Here is a 15,426-nt window from a genome sequence, read left to right on the forward strand (position 1 = left end):
GAGCTCCATAAAGACAGGAACTGTATGACTTTATTTCAATTTTCCATGCCAAGAACCTCTTAGATATGTTCTCATTTATTCAAAAATTAAATTCCACTCTTAAATACTAGCCTCATACAAGCTAAGATTATCAAGCTCTGGAGCCAAACTCTCTTGGCTTATATTCCATATCTATTGCATCTTGGGTAAATGTCTTAATTTACTTATCTGCAAAATGGGATGACTAATAGCCCCTATTTCCTAGGTTCTGTGAAGATTTAAACTGTTCATACATATTAAAATATTGACAATAATGTGAGACATCCACTAACTATTAAATGAAAGTTGGGCAGTGGAGCACAGAAGTTAAGAGAATGGACTCAGAAACCTAGTGCTGACAACATGTACTACCTGTAGTTTTGTGCTAATTAATATCTGTATGACTCAATAGTCAACATCTATCAAATGGAGATAATGATAATACTCCTACTGCTAAGAAAAATATGTGATGCCTACCATTTTAATGATTAGTTATATATCTCAAGAGGTATTCCAGGAAACTGTTATTATTACAAGTGGGGTCTTCTCCTTCAAACTTCTGTATAATTTGCTACTCCAGCCTACTGAGCTGGAGTTTACGTGAGCCTTGAAGGCCTACTCTAACTAAATAAGAAATGGCCTATTTCTTTTTTGTATCCTGTTCCTACAAGGCTTTAAAAGCAGGGATACTTCCACAGCCGACTAGGACCCACTAACAAATCACTCCAAAAGTAGAGTCTGAGAGATCATGTACCGTAAAGGAAGGCTAAACTGAATTCTGAGTTTAACAGAAAGAGGGAGAAAAAAATAAGAGGAAGAAGGAGAGAGAGAGAGAAAGGGAGGAAAAGAGAGAAGTGGAATTAAAAAACTACTTAGAAACTTTAATATTTACCATGATTTTCTTTCTTCAAGTAAACAATTCACCCATAATGCCTCATGATTACTTTATTGTAAGAGTTTGCAAATGTATTTTGGTTATTAGGCACTTCCTTCATAACCTCTAATATTATATAATACAAATATGCTATCCCTAATAAGGTCTGGATGACATGCAAGTCTCCAAACCAGCAATTTATTTGCTTCAACGTATAGCAAGACAAAACCTTTGGATGAGCAGAATAGGCCTGTAAAATTTGCATGTCCTGGGAAGAAGTGTCACAGAACTAGTTTTTAGATTCTATCTAAAGGATGTCTATGCTATTCTCATGCAGTTTGATTTATGGATACCCAGGCCAAAGGCTTCCCTTTTCTTTCTGCTTTTTTTCAGTACTTTGTAAATTTTAATTTTTTTCTCCAAGTATTGATTCTTGATTATACTCCATTAATGTACTCACTGGCTTGGCTTTCTAGCAATTTTCTTTTCCCTTTTTTGACCATGATTTCAAAAGAACAATACTCTAATGCTGACTTTGACAATTTGGCATGGTGCTTCCCCTCTAAGTTTACAACTGTTGTCTTTTATGAATTTGCAGTGGGAGATATTTCAGTGGATTTAAATGATACCTGTATTCTAGGAGACAACAAGCATAAGCAAGCTGGTCTAAGGATTAGAGAATAAATTCCATTCCAAAAGCGTTCATGAGCACACAAGGGAAACACATACACTCGTCAATTGTGTTGTCATTCTACAATATAAAAATTTATACAGAGCAAAGCGATCTGTGATGCCTATGCTAAAAGAAAAATGTCTTGGATTAAAAATTATTATTTTATTTAATAACCAAGCTTATGTCTGGAATTTCTGACCCAACTACAACCTTGAACCTCACCTGAACTTGAAATTCCATATATCACTGAGCATCACAATTTCTCTCAGCCCTACTACACATTCCTGAGCCCTATTCCCATCCTCATGTCCCATTCCATTCAAAGGTTACTGGTACTAAAGACTTAAAGTGTGATAATTTCCTTTGTAGGCTGCATTTAGATGTCCAAGAACAAAATTAGTTGTATCACATCAAACCTCCATATAGCCATTTTAAATTACATGCTGCAGTAAGACTTTATCCTTGTTTATGACTAACAAGATAACTGATCCCTTTCTGGAATAGATTTAAAAAATACTTGCCTGATTTTCTTTTCATTTCATTTTTCTTTAATTTGTTTTAACAAAACTTATATTCTTATTTCTAGTCATTGTGACCATTGGTCTCAGATTTTAAAAACCCAGTTTCAATGCAGTTTATACCATGCAAAATTAAATTGAAAGTTCAAATGAATATTTTAATCATTTTTTAAAATTCTGTCTAAATTCCATGGATAATAGAATAAAATTAACTCTCAAACAGAATGAAATGACCTGTGGACAAACCCTTGAAGTCTTCAGAATTGGGTTGAGATCATACAGTTATTTCAGATAATGCAAAAAGTTCAATATTAGGAGATATCCTGTCTGTTTTTTGCAGGTGACAGAGGAACTAATGATCTTTTCTAAAATGAATCATTGCCATATAGCATTACTCTCTGCCAACCAACCTCCAGCTGCTTTCTCAGACACACTTTTTGTGCTTATAATTTTATTTTGTTCCTCATCTCCTCAAATACTAGGACTGAAAGTGAGTATTTCTCCTCTACCTGTGCCTTTTCTTGACCTTTTTCTTTACCTCCAGAGCTGTAAGGGTCCAAAAAGTAATATCTGAAATACCACATTGAATATTGGCAACATTTTTCATCCATCACCTGTGAAATAGATAGTGAAGGAAATGTCTAACTGACAGCTGACAAAGCTTTTTTTGTCTTTCTAGTCCTATGGCACAATTCTAACAGTTGCAGTTTTCCCAGATGTATATGGATGCTGACTGAGCTAGTTGACATGCTGTTCTTAGCAAAATGCAATGTGTTCAATCAAGCTGGTAGAACCAGAGTCCATAAATTTATCATGCAAATGTTAATGGTGAGAAGGCCTTCTCAAAGGATGCTGATGCAAAGAGAGCCAGGATTGGCTTCTGCTTCCAACCTGACAGTTCATTCAGTGGTATTGGTGACCTCAATAGTCCCAGGACCAAGTTTCTCAAAACCATTCAAAACACTGGTAACATTTATTTCAAAAGAGTAATTATAATGAAAGACTCTCCATTTACAAAATGAGTACACACCGGCAAAGATTTTTTTCAGCCACATTATATATGGAACAACATTGTTAGAAAATGCATCAGGACAACTCTTTGCCTTTGTTGAAAGAGAGGGAAAGTTGTGAAATATATTTAAAAATGTTAGAACTCCACTAAATTATAACAGGAAGAAACTCAAATTTAATAGTAAAATTTAGTAATAAAAATGAGTATACTGTTTTCCAAAATAAAGATATCTAATATTAGATCATTTATTTGCCAAAATTCACATTGGTAAATATCAAATTTATATAATGTAGAGTCTCTCACATTTTGTATCTAAACTGCTCCAGAGAATCTAAGAATTATGACAGCCAGAGGCCTTCATTTATTTGAAACACAATAAAAATAAATTAAAAATATACATAATGAGCACTGAACATATTAATAAATTTTAAAAAGTTCTTTAGAATCATTTTGATTTTTTAAACCAGGGAGAATTGGGGAAATAATTGATTCTAATAGCTTTTGTTAACAGTGATATTTTGCATTTGTCATGTGTCTGTAGAAACTAACATTTTTTGAGAAACACATGTCAGGTGCTATGACATCTCAAATGTTTTAATTCTTCACTAGAGCCCTCTGATGTAGGTAATTTTATTCCCATTGTTTCTCAATTGTTTTTCTGACTCTTTCCTCTGACATTTTCATTCTGCTCTTGGGATTACCCAGTAGGTTTTTTTTTTTTTTTTTTTTTCCCCTTAACCAAGTGACATAATTCCACTCCTGTTATTTGCCCTAGAGAAATGTAAATGTATACAAATAGGAAAATGTGCTCTTGGATCCTTATAGCAAATCTATTCACAATCACCAAAAACTGGGAAGAACCCACATATCTTTGAACAAGTGATAAATAATCCCTGGTACATCCATGCAATGGAATAATATTCATCAAAAAAGAATAAACTATTGACAAATGCAACAACTTGAATTTACCTTCAAGGTATTATACTGAGTGAAAGAAGCCAGTCTAATAAGGTGACATATTCTATGACATTTATGTACTTATATGACATTCTGAAAATGATAAATCTATCCCTCTTTTTCTGGGTTTAGAGATGGGGGAGATGTGATTTTAAAGGGATAGAACATAGGAGGTTTTGGGGGGTGATGGAACTGTTTTATACTCTTACTGTGCTAGTTGATTACATGAATCTATACATGTGTTACTACTCATAGGAACGTATGCCAAAAAGTGAATTTTAAAATATAATAATTTTTTTAAAAATTGAAGACAAAACAAATGTAAGATAACTTTCACAGAGCCTGGGGAATTTTTTTCTCCTGGAAATGAATAGAATTTTGTGAAAATTACAGTAATCTTTAAATATTTGAAAGGCTATCATATGGTTTACTCAAAATTATCAAAATTAAGAAAATTGCACTTATTTAAAACCATTATTTGTTTTTATAATATCACTTATCTCGTCTTGGTGTTGCACAGTCTTATTTATAATTATCTTATTCTTTCATCCTGCTTAGTAATCTAATTTTGTTAATTTAAAAATCAACCTTCTAGGCCAACCACTGCAATCATATTCCACGAATTGTAGATTATTAAAAAAGACCCTTAATATTATTGGCCATTTAAGGAGGTCACAAAGTCGAGGAGGAGAAGTGTCTGGATTCCTTTTCTTCCCTCTAGTGTTATAAGTCTCTTTCTCTCTGAGTGTATTTAGTGAGTGAGTGCTGCCAAGATCTTCCAGTTTGGAAATTGGAGATACTTAATTCTTGAGCACATGGCTCAAAAACTTTAACATTTTAAATTTGGCAAAAACCTCAATCTCAGGGAAAAACAGCTGCTTTGCTGAGCATTGGGGTGAAAATGATCATTAAAAAGTTTTAAATAAGTGGAAAATGCTATTATTCTGCCTGTTCATTAGAAAGTTTTGTGAAATGTTAGCAGTTGAGGAAAACCCTACCCCCACCTCATTAGATACTATAGTCAATGTGATATGTCAACAGGGAGAATAGAAATACATTCTGTTAAACATTGTATTAAAACAGAAATTTATAATGTAAGCACAATAATTCTTTGAGATTATTTAGGATTTTTACCTCAATTTGAATATACATTTCACTCTTGAGGGGTACTTAAAAGGAGGCTGTTTGAAGTGGTCTTCTGGTATATTTCCCTGGTACCATCATTTCTTTTTTTTAAAATTTAAGTATGTATACTTGACATAAACATTATGTTAGCATCAAGTGCACAGCAAAGTGATTTTTAACTATTGCCATCTTAGGACATTTACTTTGAAGCATTTATCCAAAACTTGATATTTTGTCATGTGGCAAGCAAACAAGAGAAAAGAATTTATGAAGTAAAATAAGAATAACATAAAATATTGAAATGAAGAAATAGCTCTTTTCCATTTTCCATTCTTGTCTCTCTTTTTCTATCTCCCTTCTCCTCTTCCTCCTTCCTACCTTCCCTCCTTTTCTTTTCTCCTTCTCCATCTTTATTTTAAACTTTAATACAGAATGGTCTAGAACCTCAGTCCTACAAGTAGTCATACAAACAGAAAAAAAGAGAAAGAAAAGGTTAAAATCAGCAGAGGCACCTCTGGCCAAGAAATTATATACATAGTATTTATATATAATATATAAAAGTCTCTATAATTTGCTTTATTGAATATTACCTATAATAAATCTTATATTATATGGAAATAAGGACATATTTTCAACACTGAGTCAGTTCATTTTATATTTTGGCTATGAGCTTCTTACCCTATAGCCAGCTTTGTTTTGTTTACATTCTTTTGAACATTTCAAGCATTATTCAGATTCTTTACTTAAAACTCAGAGTAAAGATTGGTAATTCCTTCTCTGAAATCAAGACAAATCCACCCACTCTCAAAAAGTGAATGTGGCCTATGAGTGCACCATTCAAAGTATAATGATCAGCAAATTTTTTAAAATAGCATATTTACCAAAGAAAAAAGTAATCTCTGCTAACATTTAAATCTGTAATACCTGTTCAGAATATACATTACTGTGTCTTGAATCTCTTTTTCTTTCTTTTTTGTTTTAGTATATTCTGGCAAATGATGAAAAAACAGTGTTTACATAATAGTTAAATAGTTAATATACCCCAATTTTATGGAACAATTAGTTTTGAACATTTGTGTCCCAGACAATCACCTTTTTAAGGAAGATGGATTCTATGTTTTATATTCATATCAAATAAGAGCTGAGGTTAAAATATTATATATTTTTATGTATGTACATATATGTATATGTACACACACCACATATATATGTTGGCAAATCATAAATACCTCACTATAAAGATGCCAATGGAAAAGATAATCCTAAATATTTTTGCTTGATGGAAATCGTGTCATGGTATAACAATTATAATATCGTACTTTAATCATTAACTTTTACTTTTTATTTAGTAATAAAAAAATTCAGTGTATATATTACTGTTTTTTACTCTGGTACATTTGGGAAAATAAGTCAACTAAGGAGTAACTCTTCCCTTTTATTCTCCTTTGTATGTGATGGAAACAGTTATTCAGTAATGCAGCTCTGGAAAACAAGTAGACTCTCCACCATTTGCCTCCTGTGATCTATGTTCTTTGAGAATATATATATATATATATATATATATATATATATATCTTATACTTTAAGAAAGACAAACACACAAAAGATTTCCAAAAAGAGTCAAGGCTCCAGCATTTTTTGAAAGGAAGATACTTTTCCTTGTTTTCACTGAGTATAAGTTTAACACATCGTTTTGGATGCCTTCTATAGATTATATTTTGCATGGAGAATGTCTCTCACTTCCTAATGATCATCTGATCCCTCTCTCCCTATTGCCACTTATTAGTGAGAACACTGACCCATTAAGCTTTGCTTTGTCCATTGAGAAACAAATATAATGTTAGTGCAAGCTTTCCGGCCAGAATTTTGAGTTTCAGTTTCATCTGTATTGCCAACATGCTCTAATTAAGAGAATACTTTCATGATTTGTTATTTGCTTAAGCTTATTAGAAAGGTTCTCGAGGATTTTGTTTTGTTTTATACAGTGGCTAAACAATGGTCATAATCTATACTGCTTCCATAGACTCCATTATTTTATACTATAACTATTCATAATTAATGAATACATAGAAAGTGGTTAAATTAGCAAGGTAACATAATAGGATGGATCAGACTGAACACAATTCATTCAGTCAGCAGTTTGCAGAAGGATTTGGAGCTTAATCAGCTTGGGTCCACGGATTGATCTAATGAGAACAGGCCTCAAGAAAGACCCAATTATCTCAAAATGATCTGCTGGGGACATAGGAACCACTTTGCCAGGTAGAACTTTTGACATTGAGATGGCAAGAAATTAATCCTAATAATTACTATTACTATTATTATTATATAAACACACACATATATATAAACCATGTATCACTCTACATAGAATATACAGTCTATACTATATATTTTCTATATTATATATAGTATATACATACTATATGTATTTTTTGAATAGATATTATATATACAGAGAGATATTTATAAATGGATAGATTTATATATATATATATATAAAACATATATATGTTATATATATATAGTGTATGTGTGTGTATATATATATATACTTAAGCAACTCTTCAAGCCATTTCCTTAAGATGCTTCATATCCCCTCTATGAGACAAGAATTTTTATTCCTCCTTTAAAGAATGATATTGTTGCTTTAATTTTTCAAAGAATAAATTTGTACTTCAATAACTGATAATACTTCCAACAATTTCAACATCATTTTTCAGTTATGGAACTTGTACTAGTATAAATGCTATGACAGAAAATCCCAATCTTGAACTTTTCTATAAAATATAAGAAAGTATTACATGATAACACATTATATTAAGCTCAGATGTGTACATTATAGTTTTGAAGATTGAAGGTCTTGCATTCTGATTAATATTGTTTTATATTGTATGCTATGATCTACAATAGATAAAATATATGTGGCTTACTGAATTTATTTTCTAAAATAGCCATAATTTTGGCTATCATCTAATACAAGATAGTTAAATCTAATCAATGTGTTTCATTATCTTTCTCATAAAATAATTCTACAAAATAAATTGAGGGTACCTAATCCAAACTCTCTGAGGCTGTGGACCTGAAAAATATTTTTAGCATACAGTTAATATATGCAAAAATTATTGTTTTGTTAGCAATACACCATTTGTATTATAAAATTTTTCCACTTAAATAATTTCAGAAAATCCATAGAAATGTTACAAACTTTGCTACAAAATTGGCATGAACAAATACTATCAAAAACTATTTCATGATTTCAAATTTAATATTTGATCCTGCATGTAAAATAAATTACTTTTATTGTATGAAACAATTAATTTTTCTTCACAGATATTTATGTGTGAAATTAAATATTTCATACATTCATTAATTTTATAATTTTAGCAACAAGCCACTCTGAGGTGCACTAATCAACTTTTCCATTTGTGTGAAAGCTAATTCTTTAATGGGTAGTAATAATTTTCTCGGCCTAATGAGTCAACATGCATGCCCTGCATATTGAGTGCTTAAAATACTCTTTATTTTCATCATCATCAACAATGTTGGACTGAGTCTTTCAGCATAAATATTTTTATCCTTTGAATTACATATTTAAATACTTCTCTTTATGTTAACTACATTGTTAAATATTAACATAATTTTGCCCTTCAAAAGGCCAGCCATATCCTCATGAATTCATGTTCTTCTGAAAGTGCCCTTGTTTGTTATTTATTAATTCTCATTAAAAGCCTGCTAGAGTCGTAGAGATGGGACCAAATTCTTGAGATAGAAGTGAAAAATAACACTTATTTTTAATGATATTTGTATACGGATGCAATAAAGCAAAAATAAGTCACTCCAAATATTAACCATAGTGTATAAATTTATTTGCATACTGGTAAATTTAGTGTTTTTATAAATAGAAGTGAAGCCACTGTGATTTTTACATGGAAATACTGTGAAACCAGAAACTGCAAAAAGCAAACTATTTTCCTAAAATTGTAGCATATTATCATAATCATGTTAGAGCAAATATGAAATATAAAAGATAGTTATTCTCAATGAGACAAATAGAAGACTTTATTCTCTAGGAAAATATTATTTGTAAGGAACAAAATGGAATACATTATAAAATGTAAGTAAATGAGCATATAGTATAAAAGTAAAACTTTTCTTTCAGTTAAACAAGTTTTCATCCATATTTGATATCCAGATATATTATACACTCATTGAACTTCTGATAGGAGTATTTGACCCTGAGTTGACTCTAACTGCACCACGCTCTCTCTCTGTCAGGTAAAACATTAAGTATGAAACAGAAGGGATGCAAGTCATTTGTTTTTCAAGAATATTCAAGCCCTTAAAAACAGAAAAGTAGAAATGATGTTTCTAGGACATGTGGCAGTGGAATTAACATTTTGAGTTGAGACTAATAGGCAGTTAAAAGAGCGATTGCCAGTATCTAAGAACAAATTTAATTTTCTGGGAGTTGTACAACTAATGATTTACAGTCTTGGTTTTGTCTTCCCATGGATATAATTTTCAAATGAATTCCATTCTCTGCTACCTTAGTTTTTAATCTGGATAGGTAGATAAATTTGCTGCACTGTGATCAATCATTATGATTTTTATCAATAATTGTGTGTTTCGTGGCAAACTCTCTGTTAAATATAACTACAAATTAAAAAGAAAACCAAAACAAAAATAAAAACCACCATCAATTTGGGAAAATGTTACCCTGCTGGGGCTAATATGATAAAGCAGCATCACACAGATTTGGTAGTGCCTTATCATCATGTATACTTGCTTCTCATGGATGTATAAAGTTTCAGATACAACACAATTTTTTGAAAGAAATTTATTCTGTAACACTAAAAAATGAATAATTTCTTTATTGACCATAATAACCTTTTGAGAAGAAGATGAGTCCTTTCCTGTATTTTAATAACTATTTTGGTTCCAGGAAATATTTAGCTCACCATCTATTATCTCATCATATATGTTTCATCATTCCACAGATATGTGATTAGAAAAAAGGATTGCTAACTGAATTTTCCTCAAGAAATATTTTTACTTATTTCCCCTAACTCCTCCATAGGTACCCCACTACACTCTCAGTATGTTAGAGGATTTCCCAGGAACCATATTCACTAATAGATTTATGCTCATTGAGACTTCTTCCAGAAGAACTTTTTGATTTCAAGCTCCCAACTCCATGACTCTCATCTCCCAATTTAGCATGTAGGAGTTGGAAGATGGAAGACAGTAATATCAGCTTTTGCATTTATAAAGCCTAAAGGTTTAAATTTCTGCAGTTCTTGGCATATGTTAATCACATGAAAGAGAAATTTCCCCCAGTATGGCTTCTGTCTTTCCCACCTTAGCATTCTCAACTCTATCTCCATTAGTACTTCTCTTTTCTCTGTATAGGAACACTTCCCACCTAAGCACTTATCACAATTTTAGATGTGCTTCAACACATAATTATCCTTTTGAAAAACAGCTTTAAAAAACTTAGAATACATTTGCAACTAGATGATGAACAAGGAAAAAGTTATTTCTATTACAATCCAAAATGGTCTGAAAGTGATATAAAAAATATCAGAAACCAGTCCTAAAAATTGTCTATTTCAGAAAAATTAATTTGGCAATGTATAAATTAATTCAAATATTTAATTGTCTTCAGCCAAACTGTGTTTGCTTATATTGCATTAAATATGTCTCCTTCTAAATGTGCATGCAGAGAGCCACACAATTATAACAAATTCCCCCAAATATGTATTCTTAAACCCGAGTTCTAAAAGGTCAGGAAACTGGCCAGCAGGCCAGCCTTCTGTCTTTGCAAGTAGAATATTATTAAAACAAAGCCATGGCCATTCATTTGCCTATTGTCTGTGGCTGCTTTCCTAGTACAAAAAAAAGAGTAGTTGCAATAGACACCTTATGGTCTGCAAAATCTTTAGTATTTGCTGTCTGGCCCTTTAAGAAAAAGTTTGTTACCTAATAAAATATTTTCTTTATGGCAGTTCCTCAAATAATTTATGCTACAATATATATTGATTTTCTACCGCACATGCTGTGTTAAGAACAACTTCTGACGGCACAGCTGCAGCAGAAGTTTCTGAGTTTTCTATGTGGCCAGTGCCTTTACAAGAACTCTCCATAATCCATCCACTGATGTTCCTCTTTCTGAGATTCTTCTTCCACACATCCTGCTAAGTGTGCAATGTGATACTAACACTCCACAGCCAGTTGGATAGAAATATTACCTCAAGTAGATAAGTCCAATTTTCTTCCTCAAGTAATATAAAATCAGTTAATTATCCATGAGTATAATTGACCTGTATAGTGATGTGTGCTTTAAGGCTGAAGCTGCCATGTCAAGAATGCAATTTTGAACTATACATGATATCGAGCAAAGGGAGAGAAATATCTACAGAAAAAAAGTAGAAGCAAAAGATACTCAAAAAGAAGCAGAGAAAGGGAGTTTACAAAAAGAGACTCTGCCTTGATTCTGAAAAATTACTAGTTCAAGTTTTTTGAGTCCCATCTATTATATTCAAAGAAATTTGAAGGTACTGCATCCATAAACATAAAAAGGACATGACTTAAACTTGGATATTTTTTTAAAAGTTGTGATAAATTATAAATGCAATGGTTAAATAAAAATAATCCATAAATATTGGGGAGATAAAGAACACACAACAGAGAAAGAATGAGAAAGAAAAGAGGAGAGGAAAGGAAAGAGGACACATTATAAGGCAGGAAGAAGAGACATAGATAAACATTTTAGAAGATCCAATATCCACATTAAAGGAGTTCCAGAAAGAGGTTACCCAGAAAATATATAAAATTAGATTTTAGTTGGGCCAGTTCAGCAAGGTATATTTTTTGGCTTACTCTTCCTGAAATCTGAAAATTCCTGGAGCAGACACATTACCTTGACTTCATGTCTTCTTTGGTTTATTGATTTGAAACTCATCTTTTTGGTATGGCCTTATCTTGGTTACCAAATCTAATCAGATTTACTCATGCCAAGCCCATCTTCTCAAATCCATGTCAATTTCCTTCACTGTAACTGACCTTCTGAAATTTATGTTTATGTGATCGCGGGTTTGTTTTTATTGGTATCTGTTGCCCTCATTCAACTCCACCCTCCATGAGGGTAAGGGCTATCCATCAGTTTTCATTGATCTCTATGTTTCACACTTCTCATAAAGCCTAACACATAATATGGTATCAATAAGCATTTGTTTTATTCATCTTTGAATTCACAATGAAATGTTGACCTATTATAGAAATAATCAGGAATTGCTGAAAGAATTTTTAAATAGGATTTGCAAATAACTCTACTATTTAATGTATGTTTTAAAAGATATCAAAAGACAGTAACTTTTGAGTGGAGGAGCCATTTCTCATTTGTATTTTATACTTTTGCAATTTAAGCAATGGGCAGAAAAATGACTTCGTTTATGATTTTACACTGAAAAGAATTTTGAAGCAAATGTTACTAAGGAGATAAAGAGTTGGAGTGTTCTCTTCGGCCTATTCTATTTTAAAAGTATTATTTACAACCATCTTATTTCTTATTCTTGGAATATCAGAATTCTCTATTATTCTCTGTTTCTCTTTATGTTTTCCCCTATATTAGAGGTGATAATCTGTAAATATTAAGATTGTAGTGATCTTTCAAATGAATGAAAAAAAAGGAGTATCATTGCCAAATTGTTCAATTTGCTAAATAGAAAAATCAATTTAGTAGCATGCATCTATTATAAATAGGGTTGCATATTTGGAAACATCAATGCTGTCTTGCATGAAATGTGTATAATTACATGTAATTGAACTGACATTGAAGAACAAAAGATTAACTATGAAATGTATGTGTAACAATATATGGTTATTAATGCAATGTTTTGATGAGAGAAAAATGCAAGAAAGATGAAATACAATGGATTTGGGGATTTCACGAAATGTAGAAAGAAGTTATTTAGTGAGATGAAGAAATCCCTTTTTGGGGGTTCCAGCTCTGTATTGTTACAATTTTAATGTAATGTATGTGCTGCCAAAGCGAGAACTCTGAGTTCCAGCTTACTTGCTGTATATAAATACAAAGATAAAATAGGGCAGTAAGAGAAAAAAGTTGACATGAAGTAAAATGTAGCATGGTGTGATCAAGGATATTTTAGAGATGGATGCAAAACTGTAAGCAGAAAGGGGAATGTCTCCCTATTGGGGAATTTGAGACTAATTCATAGAGGGCCTTGCATTTGAACTGGGTCTTAAATAATGTATAGGATCTTTCCAGAAAAAAAAGGGGGTAGAGTTTTAAAGAGGAGAGAAAGCATGTGTATAGGAACAGAGTAAATAAGTAGCGTGTTGAGGACCTTTATGAGTGTGTTTGGAGAACCTAAAGGATTTGGTGAGTGTAATATAGGCTATATGGTGTGGGAATGAGAGAAGATAAAGCCCCATGGCATAACTATGAAAAACCTAGAACAAGTAAGGAAATGCACAGTCATTCTATAGGAAACCAGGTGCTAATACAAGTCCTCAGTTGGAATGAGCACTTTATTTTTCTTTAAAGCATAATGCCTCTGAAAACCTTGGAGGGATGGAAAGGTCAGGAGAAAAGAGTTAATGGAAGCAGGGACATTAGTCAGAAGGCAGTAGCAAGAGTCAAGAGGAAAGCGTTTGTGGTCCGATCAAGGCAGAGGCACGCACAGTTTATTGTTAGGAGATACATTCAGAGATAAAGCTAGAAATATGCAGTCATCAGTTTTACTCTCAAAACTGATATCAAAACTGGGTTCTTACCTCATATCAAGACTGGGTTCTTACCTCATATTTCTCTAGCCTTCTAATTAGCAACAACAACAAAAACTTTTTCTTCAGGGTGATACAGAAACAATTTCCAATGGCATTACCCATTATCTAATGTAACATTATGAATCACAGCTATAGTTGTCTTTTTTACTATTTAAATATTTCCTACTGTAGAAAATATATTAATAAATGTCTTTGGAATGAATGAGTAGATAAATAAACTTGACAGCAAATTTCATGTATTGAAGTGAAGAAAATAAATGGTTATTATAGTAAATGACTAAATAGGATATATTTAATTTATGTTTTTTATCAGTAGTGTATGTATTATTATATATTTATTTTGTTCATATTTCATATTTTTGTTTATTAACATGATTATTGATACAATTCCCATTGTGATATTATTATTTTCATGGTACATTTTTCTTCTGAATGTGATATAAATATAAGCACTGCCAAATAAAATGAAATACATTTTACACTTCCCCATGGCAAACCACCCTCCATAGGTTCTGGTTTTAAACGCTCAAGTACTTTCTCAAAATAACAAAAACAAATGCTTTTCTTTATCATTAACTTTTCAAAGCCTGCTGACTTTTGTGAAATCACGGCAGCTAGGCTCAAATGGTGTATGAAATGAAAATTTCCTGGCTAGCCACTGCACATAGGAAACGTCATGACAATGTCTTACAATCAATGTTCTGCTCAGTTATTTTTTTGTAATACTGAGGTCATGAAGTAAAACAAACTTACTGAAGAAGAAAAAGGGGCAAGTGAAACTTTTCTTCAGGTGTCATTTTGATTTACCCTTCTTCTGTATATGCTTAATTGGAGATATTAGATCTACTTGAAATAACTGCTTTCAACTGTGCATTCAAGGATGCTCCAATGCCAAATATTGAATATGTGCTAGAAATCTGTATATAAAAGTTTCCTAACTGGTGAGCACCAGCCACAATGGTTATGTTGAAATTAATATCTGCATGACTCATAGAAGGTTCTGCCCTTATTTGTCTTTTGTATGCTCATAACAGCAGCTTTGGAAAGTAGGCATACTTCCTGATGTATGTCTATTGCTTTTTATGTTAAATAGCATGCTGGTAAAATGTGAATAAAACTGACTTGGTTTATAAGGAGATATGACAACCACTATAGACACAAAACACAAAACATAAACTTCCACATAAAAGTGTTTCTATTTCCTCTTGTAGTACTCATTTTATTTTCCTTTCATCCATATAACTGGAATGCACTGATATATAGCAGAGGAGATGTCATATTCCATTTTTAATATGTGCCTTTCCAAAAAAATACATAGACATGCCATACGTTCGTCCTTATATATGCTCCTTTTCTTTTGAATTGCATTTGCTTTACTTTCAAAGCATTTGGAGAGAGTTCAGTTTTGCCTTTTCTAAGCCAGTGTAAGTATAGGTGC

Source organism: Kogia breviceps, chromosome 6 (assembly GCF_026419965.1).
Source record: "Kogia breviceps isolate mKogBre1 chromosome 6, mKogBre1 haplotype 1, whole genome shotgun sequence".
NCBI classification, from domain to species: domain Eukaryota; kingdom Metazoa; phylum Chordata; class Mammalia; order Artiodactyla; family Physeteridae; genus Kogia; species Kogia breviceps.